The 23,468-nt window shown below is 39.4% G+C and overlaps 1 long non-coding RNA gene across 2 annotated transcripts; it reads right to left on the bottom strand.

Moving 5' to 3' along the window:
- Nucleotides 1–147: 147 nt before the first annotated feature.
- LOC308396134 lies at nucleotides 148–10,646 on the bottom strand. 2 transcript variants are annotated; one of them, XR_013971514.1, is made up of 7 exons: nucleotides 10,437–10,646; nucleotides 9,975–10,135; nucleotides 9,671–9,819; nucleotides 8,741–8,890; nucleotides 5,963–6,956; nucleotides 2,244–5,844; nucleotides 148–2,126 (listed from the first exon to the last, which is right to left on the bottom strand). It is a non-coding gene; the product is annotated as an uncharacterized lncRNA (long non-coding RNA). The 2 variants fall into 2 exon arrangements; XR_013971513.1 differs by having other exon boundaries at nucleotides 9,671–10,135.
- Between the last annotated feature and the right edge of the window lie 12,822 nt (nucleotides 10,647–23,468).

Raw genomic sequence — 23,468 nt, 5'->3', positions numbered from 1 at the left:
ACTCAGGTCAATCAGCACATTCTCAGATATGGTGGCTGCAACACTAAAATGTAAAGAGCTAAAACACATCTCACAGCTTGTAGATTTGTGCTACATTTCAAGCATCCAGTGCAGATTGCGAAAGATAAGATAAGATAAGATAACCTTTATTAGTCCCACACGTGGGAAATTTGTTTTGTCACAGCAGGAAGTGGACAGTGCAAAAGTTATGAGGCAAAAATTAGAATACAATAAGAATAAATACAGTACACAACTGTACAGAATAGAATAAAATAAAATACTATATACAGTAGAATAAAATAAATATACAATAAGATAAAAATAGAATACAAATACAAATACTATATACAACTGAGTAAAAATACAACGATGACAGAAAGGATTATTGCACTTAGTATTATTGCATATGTATGGATGTGTGTGCTTGATCAGTTAAAGTCTTTATTATGGAGTCTGACAGCAGTGGGGAGGAAAGACCTGCGAAATCTCTCCGTCCCACACCGTGGGTGCCGCAGTCTCCCACTGAAGGAGCTGCTCAGTGCTGTCACAGTCTGCTGCATGGGGTGGGAGATGTTGTCCATCAGGGATGACAGCTTAGCCGCCGTTCTCCTGTCACTCACCACCTCCACTGGGTCCAGAGGGCATCCTAGAACAGAGCTGGCCCTTCGGAAAGAGGCTTTAGTTTAATGCATAGGTGTCAAACTCTGGCCCGCGGGCCAAATTTGGCCCACAGCCTACTTACATTTGGCCCGCGAAGCCATACCAAATTACTATCAGAGCTGGCCTACTGGTATTATACAGCTAATATATATATTGTTTAGTATTAAGCTTTGCTTGTTCCATATTCAGTTTTTCAGCAAAACGTGTTTGAGTCCATAAGAAAAGATTCATTCTTATATCTGGAGGAATAAATATATTTCAATAAATATTAACGTTAGCCCGCGACTTTGTTCCAGTTTTGAATTTTGGCCCACTGTGTATTTGAGTTTGACACCCCTGGTTTAATGAATCGTATGAAAACAGATTCCAGGAATCGTCTTGAAGTGGACCATTTGGACCTGCTGATGCGCATAAAGTCAAACCTGCAAGCAGATGAGGCCATCAACTTGGACGATGCATACAACCACGTGAGAAGGGCAGACGGGAAAATTAAGGTGAAAAAACTGTGTAATTATGTATTCTGCAGAGTTAATTGAATTTTCACAGTATCACATGCTTGTGCAACAGTACACATGTCACTATGTAAATGTGAAAGTTTTAATGTGAACAAAATTTTATCTCTAAAAGGTGCACATGTCTCAATTCCTCCAGAACAGGAACAACAAAGTGCAGCCACTGGAGAAGTGAGAAGGACACACAGGAAAAATAAGGTGAAATTTAAGTTCTCAGTTGGATTTGTGCTCATCTAGTGTCATTTATTTATAAATTTCATTTATGGATATTGATCATTAAATACTGTCGCTACTTTATGAGTAGTAGAAATGCAAATAATCATGTCATTACTTACTGTATTTTGCAGACAAAGAGTTACAGGACTCTCCCACAGACCACAGCAGGAGCTTCACACACTGGCTCATACTCATAATACAAGTCAGAGCTTTACATTAAAAATGTTAATTGTGTTTTCAAAATTGGAGTTTATAGTTGGTTTGGTTGGCAGTTCATGTTTTGCCTTAGCTAAAATTAAATATTTATACTTCCAATAGCATTAACATACTACAGGTCATGAAGAAGACCTTTGTCATTTTCACTGTCAGTGGGCTAAAGAACTTAATTAAAACATTCTAACAGAAATGTAAATGCTGTAATTTGATTCTTTTGATAAACTATGTAACTTGCATGGATGCGATGCTGGCGAGACCACAGTGCACACGTGTGATGTTGCTCACAGTGGTCCTGTCACAGTGCGGGGAAAGTAGGACCCAAATGCAGGACTTTCTGAATGGAGATGGTGCGTTTATTTACAATGAAAAGAAACTATAAAACAGTGCCAACAATCCACAGCGTCTGTGTTCTCTGAGCGCTCGTTCCTAATCCCCGTGCCGTGATCTGTGGTAAGTGTTTAGTCCTCCTCGGTGCCTTTGTACAACAGTGTGCTGCTCCCGCCACACGTTTCCACAATCCACCTGGAAACGAGAGAGTCCACAGTGAGTACCGTCCCATCCACCGGCCGACAAAAACACTTTAACCATTCCAACAGGAGAAGTTCAGCGACCACAGTAACTGTGAGCAGGAGCACTGACTATGTTCCTAGTTTAACAATCCCGCGCTGGCTGCCTCTCCGATCCTCTCTTGAGTAGTGTTTCCTTGACGATCGGCAACAGGTGGCTGATTACACCAGGTGTGTCTGGCTCAAAGGCTGAAGACTCTCCAGGCCTGGTATGGCAGCAAAACTCACACACCGCAACACACACACCCAAACACAGAGACAGGGAAACAAGGGACCAGGAGCAGATCACACCAACAACAACAATAAACAATCCACATAGTCAGATAGAAATTATAATATTCATTAAACCCAAGAACAATGCATGAGCCCTGACCCAGGCCCATCAGGTCCATCAACCGCTCAGGGAGTTTGTGTGTTTGCTCAGACATATGAAAAGTGAGAGGGAACATTGTCTGCAGGAAGAGGTGTATTAGACATTCTTATTATCAGAACTGCTGTCTGAACTCTGTCATACCATCATCTTCATCAGAGCTTTGGCACGCATCCCTGGAGTTTGGAAGATCCTGAGGTATTCCTCTCTGACATCCTTCAGTGGCAGTTACATAAAGTACATTATATCTTATTAGCATAAATATTGTTCATAATGTTCATCTTGCTGTCTTCTTTTCCAAAACTCATTGCAAAACTTTAAGGTTGTTTAGACACTAATTAAACCGTGTTTTAGTTAACAAATAAATGTGAAGTTTCGCGGTATTAAATTTCATTTACTTTAATAAAACCAGTGTCTGGCATATAGTTCAGTTTGTGTTTGTCTCCATCTAGTGTTTAGTTATAATCCTTACAAAACTGTTTGACTAAACCATGTCGTCTTTTACTATTAAAAAAGCTTTTAAAGCAATTCTCGACCCAAAAATTCTGTCTGTAGTCTCAAAACATATTTTAGCCTTATATGTTTGTATGTTCCCTATTTCCTCCAAGACAAGTGACCCAATCTAGATGAAACTTTAACTAAACAATGCCTAGGCCACTGTGAGTGCCAACATTTATAAGTTATAAGCAAATATTTTTATATAAATTCCTCAATCGTGTACCATTGACAGTTCAGCTGAGCACCAAAGACAATGTCATAGTATAGGATGGAATGTCAGATCACAATGGTGTCTCACAATGTATCATAATAGCATTGTAACTATGTATGTGTGTTTATGTTGCTATTAAAAAATGGGGTAGTTCAAGACTTTTGCACAATACTGCTATAACTGTTAGATTATTATTTACTTTTTTAATTAACAACAAACAGAATAATTGTGAAATGGTGAAAAAAACGTCTACAAGCATGTTTGTGATGCTGAGCAAACTGAATCTCCACTGAAATCAGAGCCTATCCTCACAGTAATTAAAACATGCAGCCTAAAAGCTTTAAAAATAGTCAGAAAGAAAAAAACAGATCCAAGTTATTTTTCAGTTGTTGTTGTCTTTTATTTTCCAATTGTTTTTTGTAATAAATTTGGAATTTCCAATAGGAGAATCTGGAGGAAAGCCAAGAACACAGGATGAACCCCAGAGAGCGGCTGAGGGAGCAAAATACTCCTAAACCTTCCTCTGATGATCACCCACAGAACCACTATGGTGCTTAGAATTCAGTACGATGTTATAGAGATATAGCACCATAGGCAAAGACCCTACAAAAAAGCCCTCCAACAATCAGATGATCCCCTATGAACAAGCACGTGGCGACAGCGGGAAGGAAAAACTCCCTTTTAACAGGAAGAAACCGGCAGAACCAGGTTCAGGAAGGGGCGGGGCCATCTGCCGCGACCGGTTGGGGGTGATGGAAAAGAGAACCATCTTTCCAAAAAGTTGGTACATTCATTCAGATCACAAAAGTATTCTGGACACTAGTTTAAACAAGCTGAGCTAATTTAGGATGGACACAGTCAGACATTAACAACTGGCCAGTGACAGACACATGGTGAGTGTACTCTTGTCTTACCTTGTGTTTTGAGGAAAGCAAATTAGCATTTTTTCAATTATCCAATGTATTACATTTAAGATTACAGCTTATGTGTCCAAAAATCATTATCTGTGCACTATTTTTAAATAGTTGCACATGTCCCAACTTTTGAAAAGATGATTGTTTGTAGGTCTTTTTAAAATTCCAGATCTCCTTTGTTAACTTAACTTTCTAAGAGGTATTTTAACTCATTCACTGCCATTGACGTCTATAGCCGTCAATTGCAGTGAATGAGTCAATGGGTTTAACTCATTCACTGCCAATGGCTGGCAGTGAATGAGTTAACAAGCCCTACATTGCATTTTTTCTTATCTTGAGAAATGAGCCTCAGATCAGTTTTCAAGATAGAAATTACAGAACAGGGTTTGTCCAGACGGGTGGGTTTGTCACTGTATAGTCAAGTCTGTGAATGTCACTGTCCAGGGCTCTATTGAGCGTGTTGAAAAGACGAGAAAACCAGCCAGTACTCTTCTTGAGAGTACTGGCTGGTGATGTGCTTGAAGGCAGGGGTATTTTTTGTTCATTACTTTCTTCACTGGGGGACTCTGGTGTTGGAATCTCACGCACTGGAGAAAGTTTACCATCCTTGACAACTCTCCATATCATCCCAGAATTCTTTGACCTTACTAAAGATTTCTGGAGCTGTGACACTAAAACCTCTGAAACAGCAATCTCAAATGCTTCGTCACCAGATTCCATGGCAGCCTGCAACAAGTATTTGGATCCAAACTCCTTGCACAGCTTTTTATAGATGGGGATGTGCAGGTTTTCAACACTTGGTGGGGGAATGGAATCCAGTTCTTTTTCAGCCCTCATTGTTACACCACCCATTAATTGAATCAGGTCCACGTTTAGTATGGATGTTCTGGTTTTTGATGCAATATGGTCGACCAACTTAGCAAGAAGCACAGTAAGAAAGGTCATGTTGACTGGACAGTCAGGAGACTCCAGACTTGGTGAAGAATTCTCCTGGTAGGCTAAAATCAATGCTGAAGGGACAAATGTTTCTGAATACTTAGGGAGCTCTGGAGTTGGAGGAGGACTCAGATTATCCGTGCACAATGAATTCTCTAAGGAACAGTCACTTATTTGTGGGATTTCTGCATCTTCCTCCTCCTCCACATCTAGACAGCAGGTCTGCTTACAGTTAGAGTCTGAGCATGTCATGCTGTCAGATGCCTTGTCTGTGATTTTTCTGCTGACATTCAAGATGCATTTAAAACTCTCAGTCACATTATACACCATTTGTATAATGCTCATACCTGTCACTGAGTCATGGGTTTGTGGGGTAGGAGCTGGCCCTGTGATACGAGCCAGCGACGTGTTGACTCTTTTAGTAATTTCTGCTGAAAACAGCTTTACTAATATATCCAAGTTGTGGGACTTACCTTGTGCCGTGGACAGGGCTTCACCAAAACAATGATGAAGGGTGTTTCTGAAGCTGGCTTGAATATTATTTTCTGTTACTCTGCAGCAGCTGCAGCCATCCTGCAAACTTACCTTATCTCCACATGCATGATTGTGCCCCTTGGCAAGAACCTGAGGTTCTACAACCTCCAGGACCAAGGCGCTAATTTCTTCTATAATCGCATGGCACATGTTGGACAACAGAATGACAGCTTTTGATCCAGGGTCACCATCGGCTAAAGACGCCCACTGACTAAAAGATGAAAAAAAGATAAATAGTTGAGAAAACAAACATTTAACCAGAGTATATGTGTGTATTAGTGATCATTTTTGCTGCTTGTAAGCTTGATGGCTTTAAATGTGTGACTTACTCCCAGGGCCGTTGCTAGCCATTTGGGTGCCCTAAGCACAAATGCTTTATGGTGCCCCCCCGCCACTGAAAAAAAACAAAAAAAAACATTAATACTTTTGAATTTCTCAGTGGAATTTGTTTAATTAAATAACAACAAACATGACAGTTAAACAAATAAATAAGGTTAAAGGAGGTTAAAAATACTGTTACAAATAAATACTGAAACAAAAATTGAACATTGGAACAAGAACAAAGAGCCTGGCAATAATGTGTAATTTTTTTTATAAAAAAATAATATATATAATATAATAGTATTATTATTAATATATTTACAAATAGTTTCACAATAGAATTTAAATAAGAAACTTAAATAAGAAAAATAAGAATTTGAACACAAAAGCCACATTCCTTAAGTAACTATGTTAAACATTTTTACAATTCGTTGTCAGAGTATGCCCTAGACTCTAGGGCATACTCTGACAACCAGAAAATGCAGGCGTGGTGTGCCTCTCTAGGGCCTAGAGAGGCACACGCCTGCATTTTCTGGTTGCAAAATCAGCTATAAGGTCATCATATGATAGCTTCTGAGCCACGTCACCATTGATGCTGATAACAGCCAGACCACTTAAACGTTCCTGCCCCATTGATGAACGCAGGTACGTTTTAATGAGTTTGAGCTTTGAAAAGCTTCGCTCAGCAGAGGCAACTGTGACAGGCAGGGTCAGTGCAATACGCAGAGCAATCCACAGATTGGGATATACCTCTTGAAGCTGATTGTCATGTAAAAATGACAGCATTTCCAAAGCAGACGTCTGTGGTGGCAGCTGAGGAAGGTTGATGATTTCCTGCATCATCTCAGGTCCATCAATGTCAGCTACTCCCTTATCTGTCAGTGTCTTCTGTACTTCAGTGCAGTGTTTTTTTAAATCCTCCTTGGACATCCCATTCACTTTGCTGAAATCAAGCAGCACTCCATATTTCTCCTTCACTTGATTCATGGTCTCAAACCTCTCCTGTAGGGAGATTAAAGCAGAGTCCACAACACAATTGAAAAATGTGACCTCAAGCTTTTTAAGGGCATCATGGAGGGGCTCATCAACAGCTTCATATGCAAACTGCCTTTTTGTGCTCCTGAGCCTTTTCTCCTTCAACTGTGGTTCTATGTTCAGGGCCTCACAGAGTTCTTTGGCAGCTGACACAGCCTCATCAAACCCAGACTGTCTGTATTTAGAGAGGTTACTTTTGGCAGTGTCAATGAGCCTGACAGCAACATCGAGCTGCATGGAGCTGGACTGTAGTAACTTGTTCACCTGGTTTGTGATTGTAAGAAGTTCACACCACACGATGGAGCAAATCAAAAATCGAAATGAGGCTACTTCCTCAGCAAGCACTTGAGCCTCCACCTTTGCGACTGCATCACTTACAGCTTCTCTGGCCTCCAGGAGAGCATCCCTCACTTCTTTTGTCTGACTCCGGACAGCAGTTACACTTTGAAGCCTGCTTTCCCATCTAACGTCACTCCAAGATTTAAGTGTCAATTTCACATGTTTTGTTAAAATGGCCCATCGCTGGGTGGCACTGGAAAAGAAATTGAACAACTTCTGCAAATACCCAAAGTAGCCAGTTGCATCTGGAGAGGACTTGGCAGCATCAGCTATGACCAGATTCATCGTGTGAGCTCCACAAGGCACAAACAATGCTCTCGGGTTTAATTGTAGCAGTCTGGCCTGAACACCTTGCTTCTTCCCCTTCATGTTGGCCCCATTGTCATAGGCCTGTCCTCGACAGTTTTCAAATGGAATGCCAAGCTCCTTCAACTTGTCAAGGACAACATTGGACAGGTTAAGGCCAGTTGTTTGCTCCACATTTATATAGCCAAGAAAGTATTCTTTAATATCTGGTTGTGCTTGGAAACAAACAATGCGTACTATGACTGACATTTGTTCAGTGTGACTCACATCTGGAGTACAGTCAAGAATGATGGAGAAGTATTTTGCCAACTGGATTTGCTTCACAATGGCGCGGAATGTTTCTGAAGAGATAATCTGAATTAGTTCGTTCTGTGTCTCAGGGCTGAGGTAATGTGTGTGGGAACCTTCATCTTTTATGTTGGCCAAGTGATTTGCCATTACAAGGTCATATGTTGCCATAAGCTCTACTTCCTTCAAGAAGTTGCCATTGTCCGGCTCATAAAGACAGTCAGAAGAGCCCCTAAAAGACAAATTTCTGGAAGCCAGTGAGAGAGTTATTGAGAGTAATCGTTTGAGAATCTCTCGCCACTTTTTCCTTTCTGCCTCTAGTAAGGTCAACTCCTGTTGATCTATTGCCATGCTTTTCTTTAGCCGTGTGTCCAGTTCTCTCCACTTAAGCATGCACTGTATGTGGTCTTGGCTACACTCATGACCCCTCAAACGGATGTTGATGTTCGACCAGTCACTGAAGCCCTCTGTACTCAGCTTTATATCCTTCACACTGAAAAGCTTACATGCAAAGCAGAACACAGCATTGTTCTGCGGTGAGTACACTAACCAGCTCCGGTGAACCTTTTCTCCATTGGGAAGAATTTTGAACTTAAGGCTAGTGTGAAATGCTCTTCCATCAGGCCCCTTTGGAAAATTAAAATCAGAGCTGACATTAAAAGGACCTCTCCGCACAATTTCAACACGATCAGCATCTACAATGTGAGCTGGCCAAAGAGCAGGATCGGTTGAAGGGGGCACACATGTCTCCACAGTGTCACTTTCTGATAGTCTCTCAGTGACAGGACTCTCAGTGGTACTTGTGTATGGAACTGTACCTGAACTGGTGGTTGATGGTTCTTGTTCTTCTTGGCTAGGGATTGTTGCAGGGTCTACAATGGCTGGTGGTTGATGTCCAGGGATGGCACTACTACTGGATGGTTCATCCTGTCCTTGAGATCCTCCTTGAACATATTTAAGCATTGACCCTGCATACAAGAGAAAATATTCAGGGATTTTACAGAAATACAATTTTGAATCTACAGTAGGCCTACGAAAGATTGCATTATAAGACTAATAAATTAAGTAAGTCACTGGTACATTTAAAAATTACTAACTATATTTTACATGTATAGATTTTCATAATGGCAAATGGCAATATAAACATGCTGTACATAATTTGATATAAATGCGCAAGTAGGAAATCTATATTACTGGAAGATATAGGTTTCATATTACAGTTTCACCAACAGATGTCGCCCTTGATCTATGAACCTAAAGAAAGACGAGAACTATTTATGTGTTCAGACGTCAATGGCATAAATAAGATATGCGTCTTTATAGATATCCTGAAATGCAGCAACATACAAAGTAATCTTGTCTAATCTGATAATAATACTTGACTGCATCACTGACCTATCCCAAAGTTAAGGTTAATCAGTAGCATGCATGACGTTAGCCAGCTAGCAACCTGAGGAGGGAAATGCTAGTCTCACGAATCACGATAACGTTAGCAATCGTGAGTCACGATTGCTAACGTTATCTGAAAACCGTCAATTGAGTGACCATGATGAGTTGCTTTTAGTAGTCCATTCTATATTCATATCCACAACGTAAACAAACTACCCAACATCAATCATTTGCAACATTTGTTAACACAGTATGAACACTGCTAACAGGAGCTATCACAGAGTTGACGGACATGAGCGTGCAAGCAAGGGCTACAATAATGAACTTTTTTTATTATTATTATTTAAACATTGCCTTACCGGCAAGCTACGCCTGAGTTTCATCACGCTTCCTCTTCTTCTTTCTTTTCTCCGCTCCCGACTCCTGTTGCCGTTTCGAGGCCATGTTCAAACAGGTGTTTACCAATTATAGAACAGACCACTGGGAGTGGGGGGGCACCAGGAGGAGACTGGAGACAGGGCACAAAGCAGATTCACCCCTTTTCTCGGGAAAATTGTTTTATGTTGCTTTTGTATTGTTTAACCATATTAATGCATATGATATTTATAGTATTAATATGGTTTACTTTTTTTTTTTACGACCCTGATTTTTTTGGTGCCCTACCGGCCATTTGGTGCCCTACGCAGTGTGCGTTATGTGCGTTTGCGGAGCTACGGCACTGCTTACTCCTCTGAAACATCTTTCACATAGGGGGTGATGATTTTTCCAAGATTTTCCAGCGTCAGAAGAGGCAATTTCAAATGCCTGCAATCCAATTCCAACATCTAGAAAGAAAAGGCAGTCAGGTTTTTTGGAATCTTTGACACAATAACAAAATGTTCTGCAATGGGATTTTAAAATCGTCACTGTTAAATGCTTTGCACTGCAGTTCACTAATGAAATCCAACAACTGATAAGACAAAAATATATGTGTGATATGTCACACTAACAATATACAGTATATTAACAATTTGACTTCACATATTATTTGATAGAGCAATGTACTGAAGGTTATTTTATCAGGAATAAAAGTAATTTATCCAGAAATGTTTTTTTTATTTATTCATTTATTCATTTATTTTTTACCTTATCCGGTTGAAGCAACGAAACGATTTCCACAGATTTCCTTCTGTTCACTTCACTAAATTCTGTCATGTCTTTACCGTTTAGCACAATTGCAAACTGCACGTTTTTCTAATCATTTCCAAGTATTTGATTGTCCGCTGAAGCTTCTTCACGCCAAAAGTCTGTCTACAGTTTGAATTCTCGGGTTCTTCATAGGTCACAAAGCTGACGTTCGATGAGTGCGCGCAAACGTGCACGTGCTGCGCACACTCATCGAACCTGTGGGGCAGGTTCAGTTTTCTGTTACGTTGGCGGAGGGATATTAAGACAATACAGAGTTTGCTTCATTCAGTCATTTGATATGAGAAGCAGCGGTTTCCTCAACTTCGAGCCAAAAACACACTTTTACCATTTAGTCCACATCTACTGTAGGGATGTGGTGCCATTTTTTTTTTTTTTACCAATCATTTAAGTTTTTATTGACAATATAGTATGTTCAGGTGAAAATTTTAATTATTACTGAATAAATAAAAATGTATAATTATTAGGGAAAAAATATTCACAGGATTCCAGCGGGCCTTTCATTAAATACAGCAACTTTAATAACTGTTGATATTTATTTATATTTATTTTCTCTTCTGTCAAGCTTTCCAAACTAAATTAAGTAGTGTCTTCCTCTAAATCATCAGCATGGCCAAGTTCCTACAACAATGGTGAATTTGATCAGTTGATCTCTGTTACAGGCTACACACCACTACCTTTCTCTTACTTTGAAGGTCAGTTAGTTGTTTCAGCTAACTGCAGACCAAATTATTGTGTTTGTGTTTTTTATTCTTAATATTCAGGTTCTGGTTTTCTTTAATGATTCCCTCGTTAATCCCTTGTGTATTTAAGTCCCGTGTTTTCCTCTGCCCTTTGTTGCTTTGTATACCTTCATTGCTGTGTGTCTCCTCCGTGCTCATGACAATTCCTAGTCCTGTGGTCCTGGTTAGTTTCCTAGCTTTCAAGATTTTAGTTTCTTGTTTCTAGTTCCTGCTTAGTTTTTGTATTTGATGTCTGAGTTTTCTCCAGCAAATAAAGTTGCCCTTTTGAGTTCCACCTTTTGTTTGAGTCCGATGTTCGGGTCCTCATCCTGCCTGCCACACAGCCTCACTTGACATGATAATTGCAGAGGAAAGGTTTATTTGAAGAGTTTTAGTCAGGGTTTAGAATTCATCATGACACTGAAACCCCACTGAAGGTTATGCATAATTGTTTTATAGTCTAACCAATATTATTTAATAAAATCAAAGAAATGTGCTCTGCTAGTTTAAATCATTGATAGAATTAATTTCACAGGGTTCCATGTTGAGACCAGAGCTATCTTCATGCTTGTGTGGGGCAATATTATTTGAAAACACTGCATACATTTTCATTGCAGTGCATATGATACCAAGTTTTATTTATTAATAAAGTGTAAGGGGTTTGCTCGTATCACTAAAATTAGAAACATGCTGTCTCAGAGTGAGGGTGAAAAATTAGTTCATCAATTAATTTTGGCCCGGGGCAATTTCAAACCAGGGCCTTTGCAAGTGACTCACGAGGTGTAAACTTTGCACACTTACAGTAAGTGACTTTAAATACTGTCCCGCACCAAGTGGTTGGAGAGCTTTAAGGCCGGGGTAGTTCATGGACAGGGATTAGTAAACAAAACAGAAACGTGACTTTGTCACGGTTTGGGGCTGCTGTATATGTATTTTTAGTTGTAGTTTTTTTCTTCTTGTTCTTCTTCTTCTTTTCCCACTGAAGGTGGCTAAAGGTGGGTCTTGTGCAAGCCCCACCCACTAGTGGTGTCTCCTTAGTTCCCATTTGTCACCTGTCACCTGCTTTCCATCTGGTAATCTTTTTTAAACACCATCTGAAGTCACAAGTCCCCACCAGATTGTTGTTGTGGTCAGTGTGGTAACCAGGCCAGCTTAAGCTCCCTGTGTTTTAATTTTTTGCCTTCTGCTAGTATGTAATCTGTTTTGAAAGCCAAGTTCACCTTTTGAGACACTTATCTTCCATGAGAACCAATGAAAACAGTGCCGAGGTGCTTTAAACCTGCATTGTATCTGAAGATTGTGGGAAAACTGCAACAATTTTTCAGTCTTCTGTTGTCCATTTCTGGTGGGCTGCAGAGGCGGTCTAGCCCATTTGGTGCCCTGGGCAAACGCTCCCTCTGGTCATTCTTCGTACATTGAGAAGAGGAGACTAATCAACAATACATCTCTTCAAATTAATGGCTAATTAATATTGTTCTGAACACAGTCCAAAAGATTCAATAAGCCACATCAATGTCTGCCGTCTGTTTGCTATCATAGCCAAATGCCTATCAAACATAAACAGAGGTTCTCACTATCCCTACTAATAATTAATGTTATCTTGTTTCAGGATACATGTTATACATAATACCTGCCATTATCCAACGACACATCTGCTTACCTCTATCTTTTGGTCGTTTCTCCTCCTCTTCTCTTTTTTCTTCTAAACTGATGACTTTGACATTTTCTTGTCCATCAGTGTTAATTTTGCACTCCAGTATCAACACCCATCCGCTAACTCGAGAATTACCACGACATAACCTAACAGACCTAACCTTAGTGCACAGATTCGGTTTGTATAGGGTTTTTTTCCTGGTATTTCACACAACCCAAGAAAAAATAATTAACATAATGGGCTTGGATTGACAACATTATGAATGAAATGTGCACTATTTGGAAGTTGCCCGCTCCCCTTCCCTTTCGACAGGTTGTGTGTGAGACTTCAGCGCAGCAGCAGCAGCAAGCAGGCGCCCCGAGGGCCCTCACGCTCACTTTTCATGTATATGTGTGTGATAGAATTTAGAAAACACATCGGTGCAAATAATTCGTCTATATCATGATGTCTCGTTTTTTTGTGTTTGTTGTTTGTTTTTTTTTAAATTTTGTTTTATTTTGCAAGCTGGTTATTAGATGCAGCTCCAGCCCCTCCCCTCTCCTCCCTCTGCGTTACATGTAAAATAGTATAGTTTATGGTTTCATTTAATATTATAGTTTATGTTTTTCAGCTCAATCTCGTGTACCGGTGTAATGCAGTTTAACGCAAAGAGCAGTTGCAATAGTTTGAATCTAAGATATCAAATTATGAAAAATATTATGATGTTCCAGATTCTCTCTCAGATGCATTTATAAAAATATGCACTTTTATACCAGGATGTAATTATTGAAAAAGTGAAAAACGAGTGTATTGGTAAATCAGCATAAGGATGATGTGGCACTAAAAAAGAAAGTCCGTGTGATCTTTTTTATGCAAGGTCACCAAGCAAAAGTAGAAGTGCTCTGCAGATAAAGGGCCTGTGTGTATATCGCAAGCATCACTTTGTAGCTTGCATGACTCTGCATATGTATAATACAGTTTGTTTGTTTGTTTTAATCTTTGTTGTAGAAAATGAAAAACTTCATGTGAAGTTCAGAACAATTGTATCAAATCTGGCGCTTTGCACATTTGAATCCGGAAACGCAGGCAGTAGTTTAGACTCTAAGAATGTTTTAAATCATCTAGTTTTGATTTTACACCAGGATGCATTTTGTTATGTTACTGGTAGCACTGATATTCAGGCTTGTGACGCACGTTGCTGGCTTTCTGGATAGCCTCATTTTACATACATAGGGTATGTTGCTTGCCCAAGTGTTATGATGGCTGGATAATTATTTTGTGACTGGTTTTTATGAGACCTGTGACAACATTGCCCAGGGTGTTTTTATCTTTTGGATTAAATTAGAAAACACATTCTCTCAATATAAATAATTTAATAAAAAGATAATAAAAAGATTTAAGATCTGTACCAGCCAAACCTTATAATAGTTTAAAGTACTGAGGCATACATTTAATTTAAATTGAAAAACATCATTTGAAATGAATCTGGGAAAAACAAAAAACGCTGACATCTTTATACACTTCAACTGTTCCACTGAGGACTTCAACCAAAAATATGCTATTATCTGTTTCTCATTAATAACACAGAACTGATTCTTTCCATATTTGTGGGAAAATAATCTTAAACCAATCAGCTTCCACATTAAAACTACAGACTTAACATTGTTTTCCAGGAAAACTGTGGATCTGATGTTTCTGGTGGTTATGCACTGCCAGCAGATTCTTTATGGAGCTTCAGCGCATCGAGATATTTCCTATTTATGCATTATCAGACTGGGAGCTGGGATGTTTGGTGGTCAGGTCATTCTGTCAGTGTGACTCTTTGGGTTTAAATTGTAAGAAATAAATGTGTAAAATTACAGAAAACATTCTGGTAGCTCATTAAAATAATCTGAAATTTCAGTTGTAGATGGTGAAAACAGGGACTTTACTTTGGTGTGGGGGAGCTCCTTATCAATAGGACAAGCTGTAAAATTGATTAAAATACAAAATTTAAGCTATCCGCCACAAACGCACAGCACCCCAAAGCCTTGCATCTTATTATATAGAAATAAATAAGTGATTACTGGTTTCAGCGGGCCGGATTGGAGTCTTTTCCAGCCGATTCTGGCATCTAGGCCTCATGTTTGACACCTCTACTGTGGAGGAAATGACACATTGTTGTTTACCATCTCACTTAAAGTTACATTTAAACATCCTCTCACATCGTATCCATTAGAAACGGAACATATCAGTAATTTTGCCATGACATCATCATCCGCTTTTTTGATTATAAACCCACGTCAGAGTCAGAGGTCCCTTTAATCAAATGTCCTCTTCCAGTAACCTCAGCGGCTCAAAGGGCCTTCACAGGTGCTGTTGTCATGGTAACTGCCATTGGACTTTCCTTTCTTTTTTTAAATGAATATATTTAAAGATGAACTGTCATCTCTCTCTGCCTCTGCAAACCTCCTTATTAAAATACCATTAAGTTTTAATGACACGGCTTCAGCTAAATGGCCGAACCGTGAGCGTGAGCGTGGTTAACCTCCATCAGAGTCTCCTCATCTTTCATCGTGTCCTCCTGCTTTGTTTGTCATGATTATTACTGAACTTCCAGCTGCAGTCAACCATACGAACAATCACATTTTCACTTTGCCTCTTCACATCTTTCCAGTTCTGTGATTTAAGCTTATCCACAACTGCTCATCCAGTTCAACACTGTTATGTTATCAGCTGCAGTATATGCTGAGTGTACAGTATAAACTATTGGAACTAAGAGCATTTACTCAAGGAATGATCTTACACGCCACTTCCTGAAAATGCAGGAATGCTGTTTAAAATGGGAACAATAAACCTTACAAACAGGACTTGATTTTCAAAATTTCTAATTTTAATTAATCTGACTATATGATAATTTTTCACTTCATCTCAGACCATCTTAAATGACCTCAGTCCCAGAGAAGGCAGAAGCACTTCTGGAGCTTATGTGTGTGTTATGTTTTGGTGACCCTGTTTCAGGACTTAGCAGCTATAAAGCCAAGATTTTCTTGAATCTAGATCAAACTAAAAATAGAGTAAATATTCAACTTATAAGTATAAAGCCACACTAAATGACTGCTAATATGATTCTAGACATGTCAGTACTCACCTGTTGTTAGCAGTATTGCCACAATACCAGAAAGTAATGGACTGGTTCTTATATTGCACTGTCCTACTCTACTTAAGCTGTCAAAGTGCTTCCCACAACTTGTTTCATTCACTCACTCATTCCTAGAGGCACTTTTTTCTATGCCAAAGTGTTTTCTCTCTAACCTTCCTACCTTAATGAATGCATCATCAAATTAAGGTTCATCTTGCCCAAGGACACTTTGGCATTGAGATTGGAGCCGACGAGCAAATCACAGAGCTCCCTATTAGTAGAAGGTTGCTCTACCTACCTGCTGAGCTACAGCCAGGCTAGTGACATTAGTAATATCAGTGATATACCAAACAAATCAAACTCCCCCGAATCAGCCATCTGAATCAGACCAACTGCAGCTGAGTGTTGGCATCCTCTGCTGTGCTCTGGCCCAGTAATGGTTCACATGTTTTTGGATCTGTGGGTCCAGGCAGTTAGTTGTGTTTAAAACCAACTGACTCTCATATGACTTGAGTTTGTTTAACCATCTGCTCTAACGCTGGAGTACTTCAGCACATTCTGGGGTGTCTTTCATACCTTTTTTTAATAGCCAAGTAAACATACACACACTCAAACACACACATATTTGCTCTGCCAGACAGTACCCCATAACCTTCATCTTATTACATGAATATTTGCTCCACTGTGTGCTTGTATCTAATGTTGAAGTGACCGTTGAATGTTTTAACCTTCAAAGACTTCTATCTTTTCTTTGCCAACCTTATAGTTACATGAAACCCACACTATTTATAAATATGCATGCAGACATGCGATTTTATTTGAATCTTCCATGAATTGCTGTGATTATCATATAAAGCAGACAATTCAGGGCCGTCTGGCCTGATCACATAAAAGTTAAACATATGATAAAAAAAAAGTAAATTAAGTTTAGAGCGCTAACAGTCAGTGAGGGCAGTATTTGCCTTTAAAAAACTGACCTTGATAAAATAAACTGATTGCCCCTCCATGAAAGCTAGCTGCACACGAGGTGGAAACTAACAGTTATAGTCATGTGAGAGACATGATAAAGAAATCATGTACACCTGAGCAGGTCCTAAAAGTCAGGAAACATAGCATTTTACACCACGTCATCATTTATTTAGCAAAAGCTGAGCCAAAAAATAGAAGCGGTGTGTGAACATTTATGTCCTTACTGCTTCCATAGGAATCAAGAGGGAAAGCAGCAGCTGATAATCAAATACACTTGATTAAGTTATCAAAGCAGACGTTCTTGGTAGATTGGCGTCTGGACCTTTCTGCCAAAGAGGAATACCAGGAATCACCAGAATCAAGGTGCTGCAGTGACCCGGTTAAAGTGCAGACATCACACTGACTGAAATGCTGTGCGTGAATGAATACCCACAAACTTCAATGAACTGAAACAAGAGTGGGACCAAATTCCTCCACGCTGATTATTTCAAATGGTGTTACAAGCTAAAGTATTGTACTTATATGTGAAACTTAGGAACTGATGGGGTGGGGTTTTTTTCCACATGACTGTAGATGTAAGAGTAACAGAAATATCAACAAACACTAACTCTCCAGATTTGGAATGTAACCTTTATTTGTCAACTGATATTTTTATTAACAGAACCTCTGTATGGTTTCATTACATCGTGTAGTAAAGCTGTGAGGAAGTTCATCCTAACTTGGCATAAAGATGTTTTGGTGTTTCTGATGTGACAGATTTCAGGATGTGGCCAAACCAAGTGTGAACGTGACAAACTGTCACGCTGCTTCAGCCCGCCAGCTCGAGCTCAGGACATGTGTGGACTGAAGTTGAAGTTGAAAGCCGTTATCGTCATTATACACAGTATAGCAAGATTAAAAGCAGCTCTGTAAAAGTGCACATATACTCAGCACATTTTAATAAGCTATACAATAAAATAATCATACAAATAAAAAAAATACACAATACCGGAGTGACACAGACAGACAGTTTGAGCACCGACAATTTAAACACGGACATGAGTTCATGCTAAAGTCCAAGGAGCAGCGTAATGAGCAGTAGGGGTAGTAGTAGGCTACAGTGTGCCACAGAACCAGTTCCTCAAAACACTTACTGATGACAGGGGTTAGTGCAATTGAGTGGAAGTCATTGAGACTGGTTATGGGTGACTTTTTGGGGGATGGGGATGATTATGGCAGATTTCAAGCACGATGGGATAACGGCTTGTTCCAGAGACAGGTTGAAGATGTCAGTGAAGACCTGTGCTGGCTGCGAGGCACATTCCTTGAGCACCTTCCCAGGTACTCCACCTGCAGCCTTCCTGGGGTTCACTGCACAGAGGTGTGACATCACATCCTGTGTCTCAAGAATAAGTGGGGAGTTATTAGAGGCTGGTGTGGGTTGTGGTGGTCACTGGCGTGGTGTGGCTGACTGCTGTGTTTGAGACTCAAAGCGGGCAAAAAAGCTGTTCAGCTGTTCAGTGATTGTATTTAGAATGAACAGGAAAGCCTCTTTTTCCTTATAGGAAACAAAATTTAAAGGTGAGAGGTTAGACACTGAAAAGCTTTGTGTATTCAGTATTTGTTTAACCAGTATCACTGCTTTAGCACACACTGAATCTTTTATCCTCCTGAAATATTGACCGGACAGTCCACTGTTTCCTGCAGTCACTTCCTCGTATACAAATACTGTGGGTTAACATAATCCATAAATTGTGGGTGTCACTTCATAATTGCGTGATAATTGAGATGCATGGATGAATGAAGAGGGTTATGGATGAATACTAATATGCTCAAACATTACTGCTCTAGTCAGAAAGGCTTGCTGCCAGGAAACTGAATCGAGTTTATTTATATAGCACCAAATCACAACAACAGTAACCTCAAAGTGCTTTATACTGTACAGGATTCTGGAGAAAACCTCAGGTATCAAATGAACCCCTATGAGTAACCATTTTGCGACAGAGGGAATGAAAAATTCACTTTTAATAGGAAGAAACTTCCAGCAGAGCCAGGCTCAGCGAGGGGCAGCCATCTGCAGTGACCAGTAAGGTGTAGAGAAATGTATCAACATCTGAGGAATCGAAAGAGGTGAGTGAAGAAGTGCTCAGTGCATCATGGCAAGTTCTGCAGAAACTAAGAGACAGTTCAGGGTCACCTGATTCAACACTAACATCAGCTTTAATAAAAAGGAAAGTTTAAAGCCTGATCCTAAAAGTAAAGAGTGCATCTGTTTCCTGAATCCTGACTGGGAGCTGGTTTCCGAGTAGAGGGGTCTGATCCCTGAAGGCTCTGCCTCCCATTCTACTTTTAGAAACTAGAAAAACATGAGCGGTCACTGACAGAAGGGAACTAATCCCACGTTCATCGGTTATCAGATAGAGAGCTCTGAGGAAACTTAGAGGCGTTAACAGCGATTACGTAAGCATGTCAGAAAATAAAACTGCGAAAGTGACTTTTCTGAAAGCTCTGATAGAGCTGAATATTACGGCATAAAGAGGCTCCTCACATCAGCCAGTCTGGATAATGTTCTGACTTTTGCCTTGGTCATCATGAGTCATCTTATTATGTGTAGTCCTGTAAGTTGTTTCTAATGCAATTTTTATTTGACATGACTCTTTAACAGTAAAAAATTAAGCTATCAAGGTTTATTATAAGTCTTTTAGAATCTAATATTTTTGGATCTAGGTCCATATATAGACTATAGTCTGTCAGCTTATATCAGCTTGTGTTGTTTTGACTGTTTCCACACTGGAGGTGCAGTATCAGGTCATATCTGTTATCAAAAGTCAACCTGCCACCCTGTTTCGAAGGTTCCAGAGTGTGGCATGATTATTGCTCCTGCTTGTATTACTGTGACTAAATGAGTGCAGAATTGTTGTGCTGCTTCTCCTTCTTTTTTTAGAAACGGTTTAGGACCAGTGGCATGTGTCAGTATCACTGAATCACCGTTAGAACCATTACATCTACTGTCAAACATACACTTCTGTTTAATTAGAATGAAATTTATTTTTGCAGCAGTTTTAAAACTCTCACTCGAACGCAGCGATGGGGACAAGATTACTTATTTTAATCTCAAACTTCTGCCAAAGTTGATTATTAGGGACTTACTGCTGAGGCCCTGTTACAGAACAAATGTGGGAGTGTTCTTAATGTGAACATTTGAAAAATTCAGGGTGTTTATGGGGTTAAACACCAGTCTCTTTGTGTTTTTGAGTCCCCAGACATTAAATACTTCTGGATCACGTCTTTTTTCGACAACACTGATACTTCCTAATGAAATCCTTTACTGGTGGAAGTTGTGAAGTTGTGAGTGGTTTACCAATTTACTCTTCTCTATCAGAGACAGTCTGAGCTATGAAAGACCCTATAATTTAGATATAATGTTCCACATTGTTACATTTTATGTGCTTACTCACCACCAGATGTTCATTTATTCTGCATTTGAATGGGTTATGTATTTCAGTTTGGCCTCAAATAAGTACCAGCTTTGTATAAAATAAACGTGTGCCTGTAGCTACTGTGATAGAAGATGTGACAGTTATGTCATTGCTTTAGCAATCTGGGAGTCTAACCAAGCGAGTGGTGACCTATAATAAGAAAACTACACGTGCTGCCTGTTTGATTGTGTGCACATATTTATTTTTCCTAATCTTTAACTGTTTGCGTTATGGTTTCAGCAGAATTGGCTGCACCCTCTTTTTAAAATGTTTTCTTAACCTCCACCAGTCGAACCTGCCCCGCTGTGTTTCCAAACATAAGCACCGACTATACCTGCTGAACTGCTTTTCTAGTTCCTCACTGAAGCATTCATATATTATACTGCACAGACACCTGCAACATATAGTATATCCAAAAAACCCTGTGGTGCCATGAACATATCTGTTTATGTAAAATATTCGAAGTGACCTGCAGATGAAGTTCGCTCTCTGTGATAAAAACATGCCACAGTGTCCTGCGTATATTCTTGAACTTTTTAACTTTCTCTTTGTCCTCAGCAGCATTTGTTGTTTGTGCCTCAAGCTGCAGTAACACAGTTTTTCAGTGGCTTTCTCAAGTAAAGGTCTAAATTCTGCCAGTTAACCAAGCATTGTCTCTTTGTTTAAAAAAGCACCAAGTTGAAATGATAGTTTAAAAATAATCCTGTTAATGCCAATATTTAAAATATGGTTATTAATTACTGATACTAGCAAATTCAACACTGTTTCCAAAAAAGTTGGGACACTTTAAGTTTAAGCTTTGTGACATGGTGTGTTATCGTGCTGGAAGCAGTCATCAGAAGATGAATACACTGTGGTGATGCAGCGATGGACATGGTGAGCAACAATACTCAGGGACGCTGTTGAGTTTAAATAATACTCAGCCCTAACTATTGATACAAGGCAGAATGGATCCCTCCGTTCATGTTGTTTACATGAAAAATGTGGCCCTACCATCCAAATCGCAAGTCAGCAGATCAAGCAAAGTCTTTTCAGTCTGGCAATTTTGTTGAGCCCATGTGAATTTTAGCCTCAGTTTCTTGTTCCTAGCTGACATGTGTGGCAGCTGGTGTGGTCTACTGCTGCTGTAGCCCATCAAGGTTTGACACGATGTGCAATCTTGGTTGTAACCAGCGGTTATTGGTTTTAACTGTTGCAGTAACCGTCAGCTTGAAGGAGTCTGGCCATTATATTCTTTTAAGAATCCCCAAAATGTCTGCTTGGAGCTCATAAAGATGAATGTCTGAAGCAGATGTTTCCTCCTAGTGAACTCATCTGTGCTGCTAAGACAAAAATCATGTAACTCCAATGTTGACTACCAACAGGGAGCACTTACAAAAACTTCAGGAAAAGGTTTGTAATGTCAATTTCACCAGTTTATTGTGGCAATTTCGTATAGATTCCCTGTTAACTTTTCTAACTGGCCATGATGTTCAGGCCCTCAGCCAGAACTGCACTGAAAACACACTTTATTCTGCGGTGGAAATCGTAGCAGTGTTTCAGGAATACTCATTTAAAACTACAAAATGAATACTTAAAAAAAAGTGAACACAAATTTCTACAATCTTTAGGCTGTTATTTTTATGTCATTTTCTTTTTTCTTCTTCTATTTTTTACCTACTTCCCCTTTTCAATGGTGCATGCTTTACCCTCTGAGCCAGTTTTGTTTTGTCACAATAATTATATTAATATTTTATTCTACAGTAGGTTGTTTTTAATGCTCATGTCAGCTCATCTATATATAGTATATATATAGATGAGCTGACATATATATATATAGTAACAAGCTGGATAAACTATCCAGCTTGTTACTAGCACACAGTTCAACAACCAGTATCTGTGACTGCGGATGCATTAGTACACGTGGCACTAAATCTGCTGAACAATACATACAGGTTTTGCAACCACATATAATGGCATTCATCTAGATGACACCTTTTCAGGAAGACAATGCAAAACTTCATTCTGCACATATTCAATAAAAGAGAGTGTCTGGGTTTTAAACTGCATGCTTGCAACTATAGAGCAATAAATATGAATTAAGATGCCCTGAAAAATGTGAAAACATTTGGCTTCGAATCTCCAGGAACTGATGTCCATCCGTTCCTGAACGCAGTGATGCAACACAGTGGTAAACATGCCTCATAACATATTTAAAATGTTTTGTTGGATTTTTTTTTTTAATAGCATGATTTTTGAAAAAAAGAACACTTCTCACTTTAAACATTGTCTTTCATCTGGTTTGAATCAACTAAAGGGCTTTTGATAATTTACAGATAATCACATTGCACTTTTCTTGACATTTTACAGTGTGTCCTGACTTCTTAGTAAAGAAGGTTGTAAAACATACACTAAAATTTTCTCAAATGACTGATTTTCACAAGTAATGTTCTCATGTATGCCTGTATCTCACCATCGCAGCAGTTTTGGTTTTATTTGGTTTAAAATATGTGTATTGCAAAGATTTCTGTAGCACCATCCCACCAGATTTCCCTTTCACCAACTATTGACACAGCGTTCTGGGGATTATCCAGAGTGAGTACAGAAAGTTCCGTTTATTTGTTCAGTTTTGTTGTCAAACCAGGCTGCAATGGAGGTGTTAATGTAAAAATCAGTGTGGCAGATAAGCGTTAGTCATTCAGACTTTGCTCTGTCCTCTTTGCAAATACCCAGTTTCCAACCCCCAGCTGGTTGCATCAGTTTACACTCATATTCACCCCACAGCCAAGAGCCGAAAAAAAGAAAAGGCATTCAGTGAATTCCGATGTTTCACTATACTGTATTTCACATATTGCACTCGTGGTTCGTGCGCTGTAATGTGCTCTAATAAAGTAAATCTATAAAATATGATTACATAGTTGAGTTTGTTTCCCTGTTTAAAAAGTGTGGGCAGTTAAAAGCTTCCCATCCAGTTTTCCTGCTCTCGGCGGACTGATGTGTGCAGGGAGCGCCTCTCTTTCACTTCCAGGTGCAGCCCGCTGCGATCCAGTCACAATTCAACACGAACTGCTTTCTGCCTCATAAAGGCGC

This window comes from Rhamphochromis sp. 'chilingali', assembly GCF_963969265.1.
Source record: "Rhamphochromis sp. 'chilingali' genome assembly, chromosome: 4".
Classification (NCBI taxonomy): domain Eukaryota; kingdom Metazoa; phylum Chordata; class Actinopteri; order Cichliformes; family Cichlidae; genus Rhamphochromis; species Rhamphochromis sp. 'chilingali'.
Note: the sequence above shows the minus strand (reverse complement) of the source record. Positions and strands in the feature narration are given on the sequence as shown.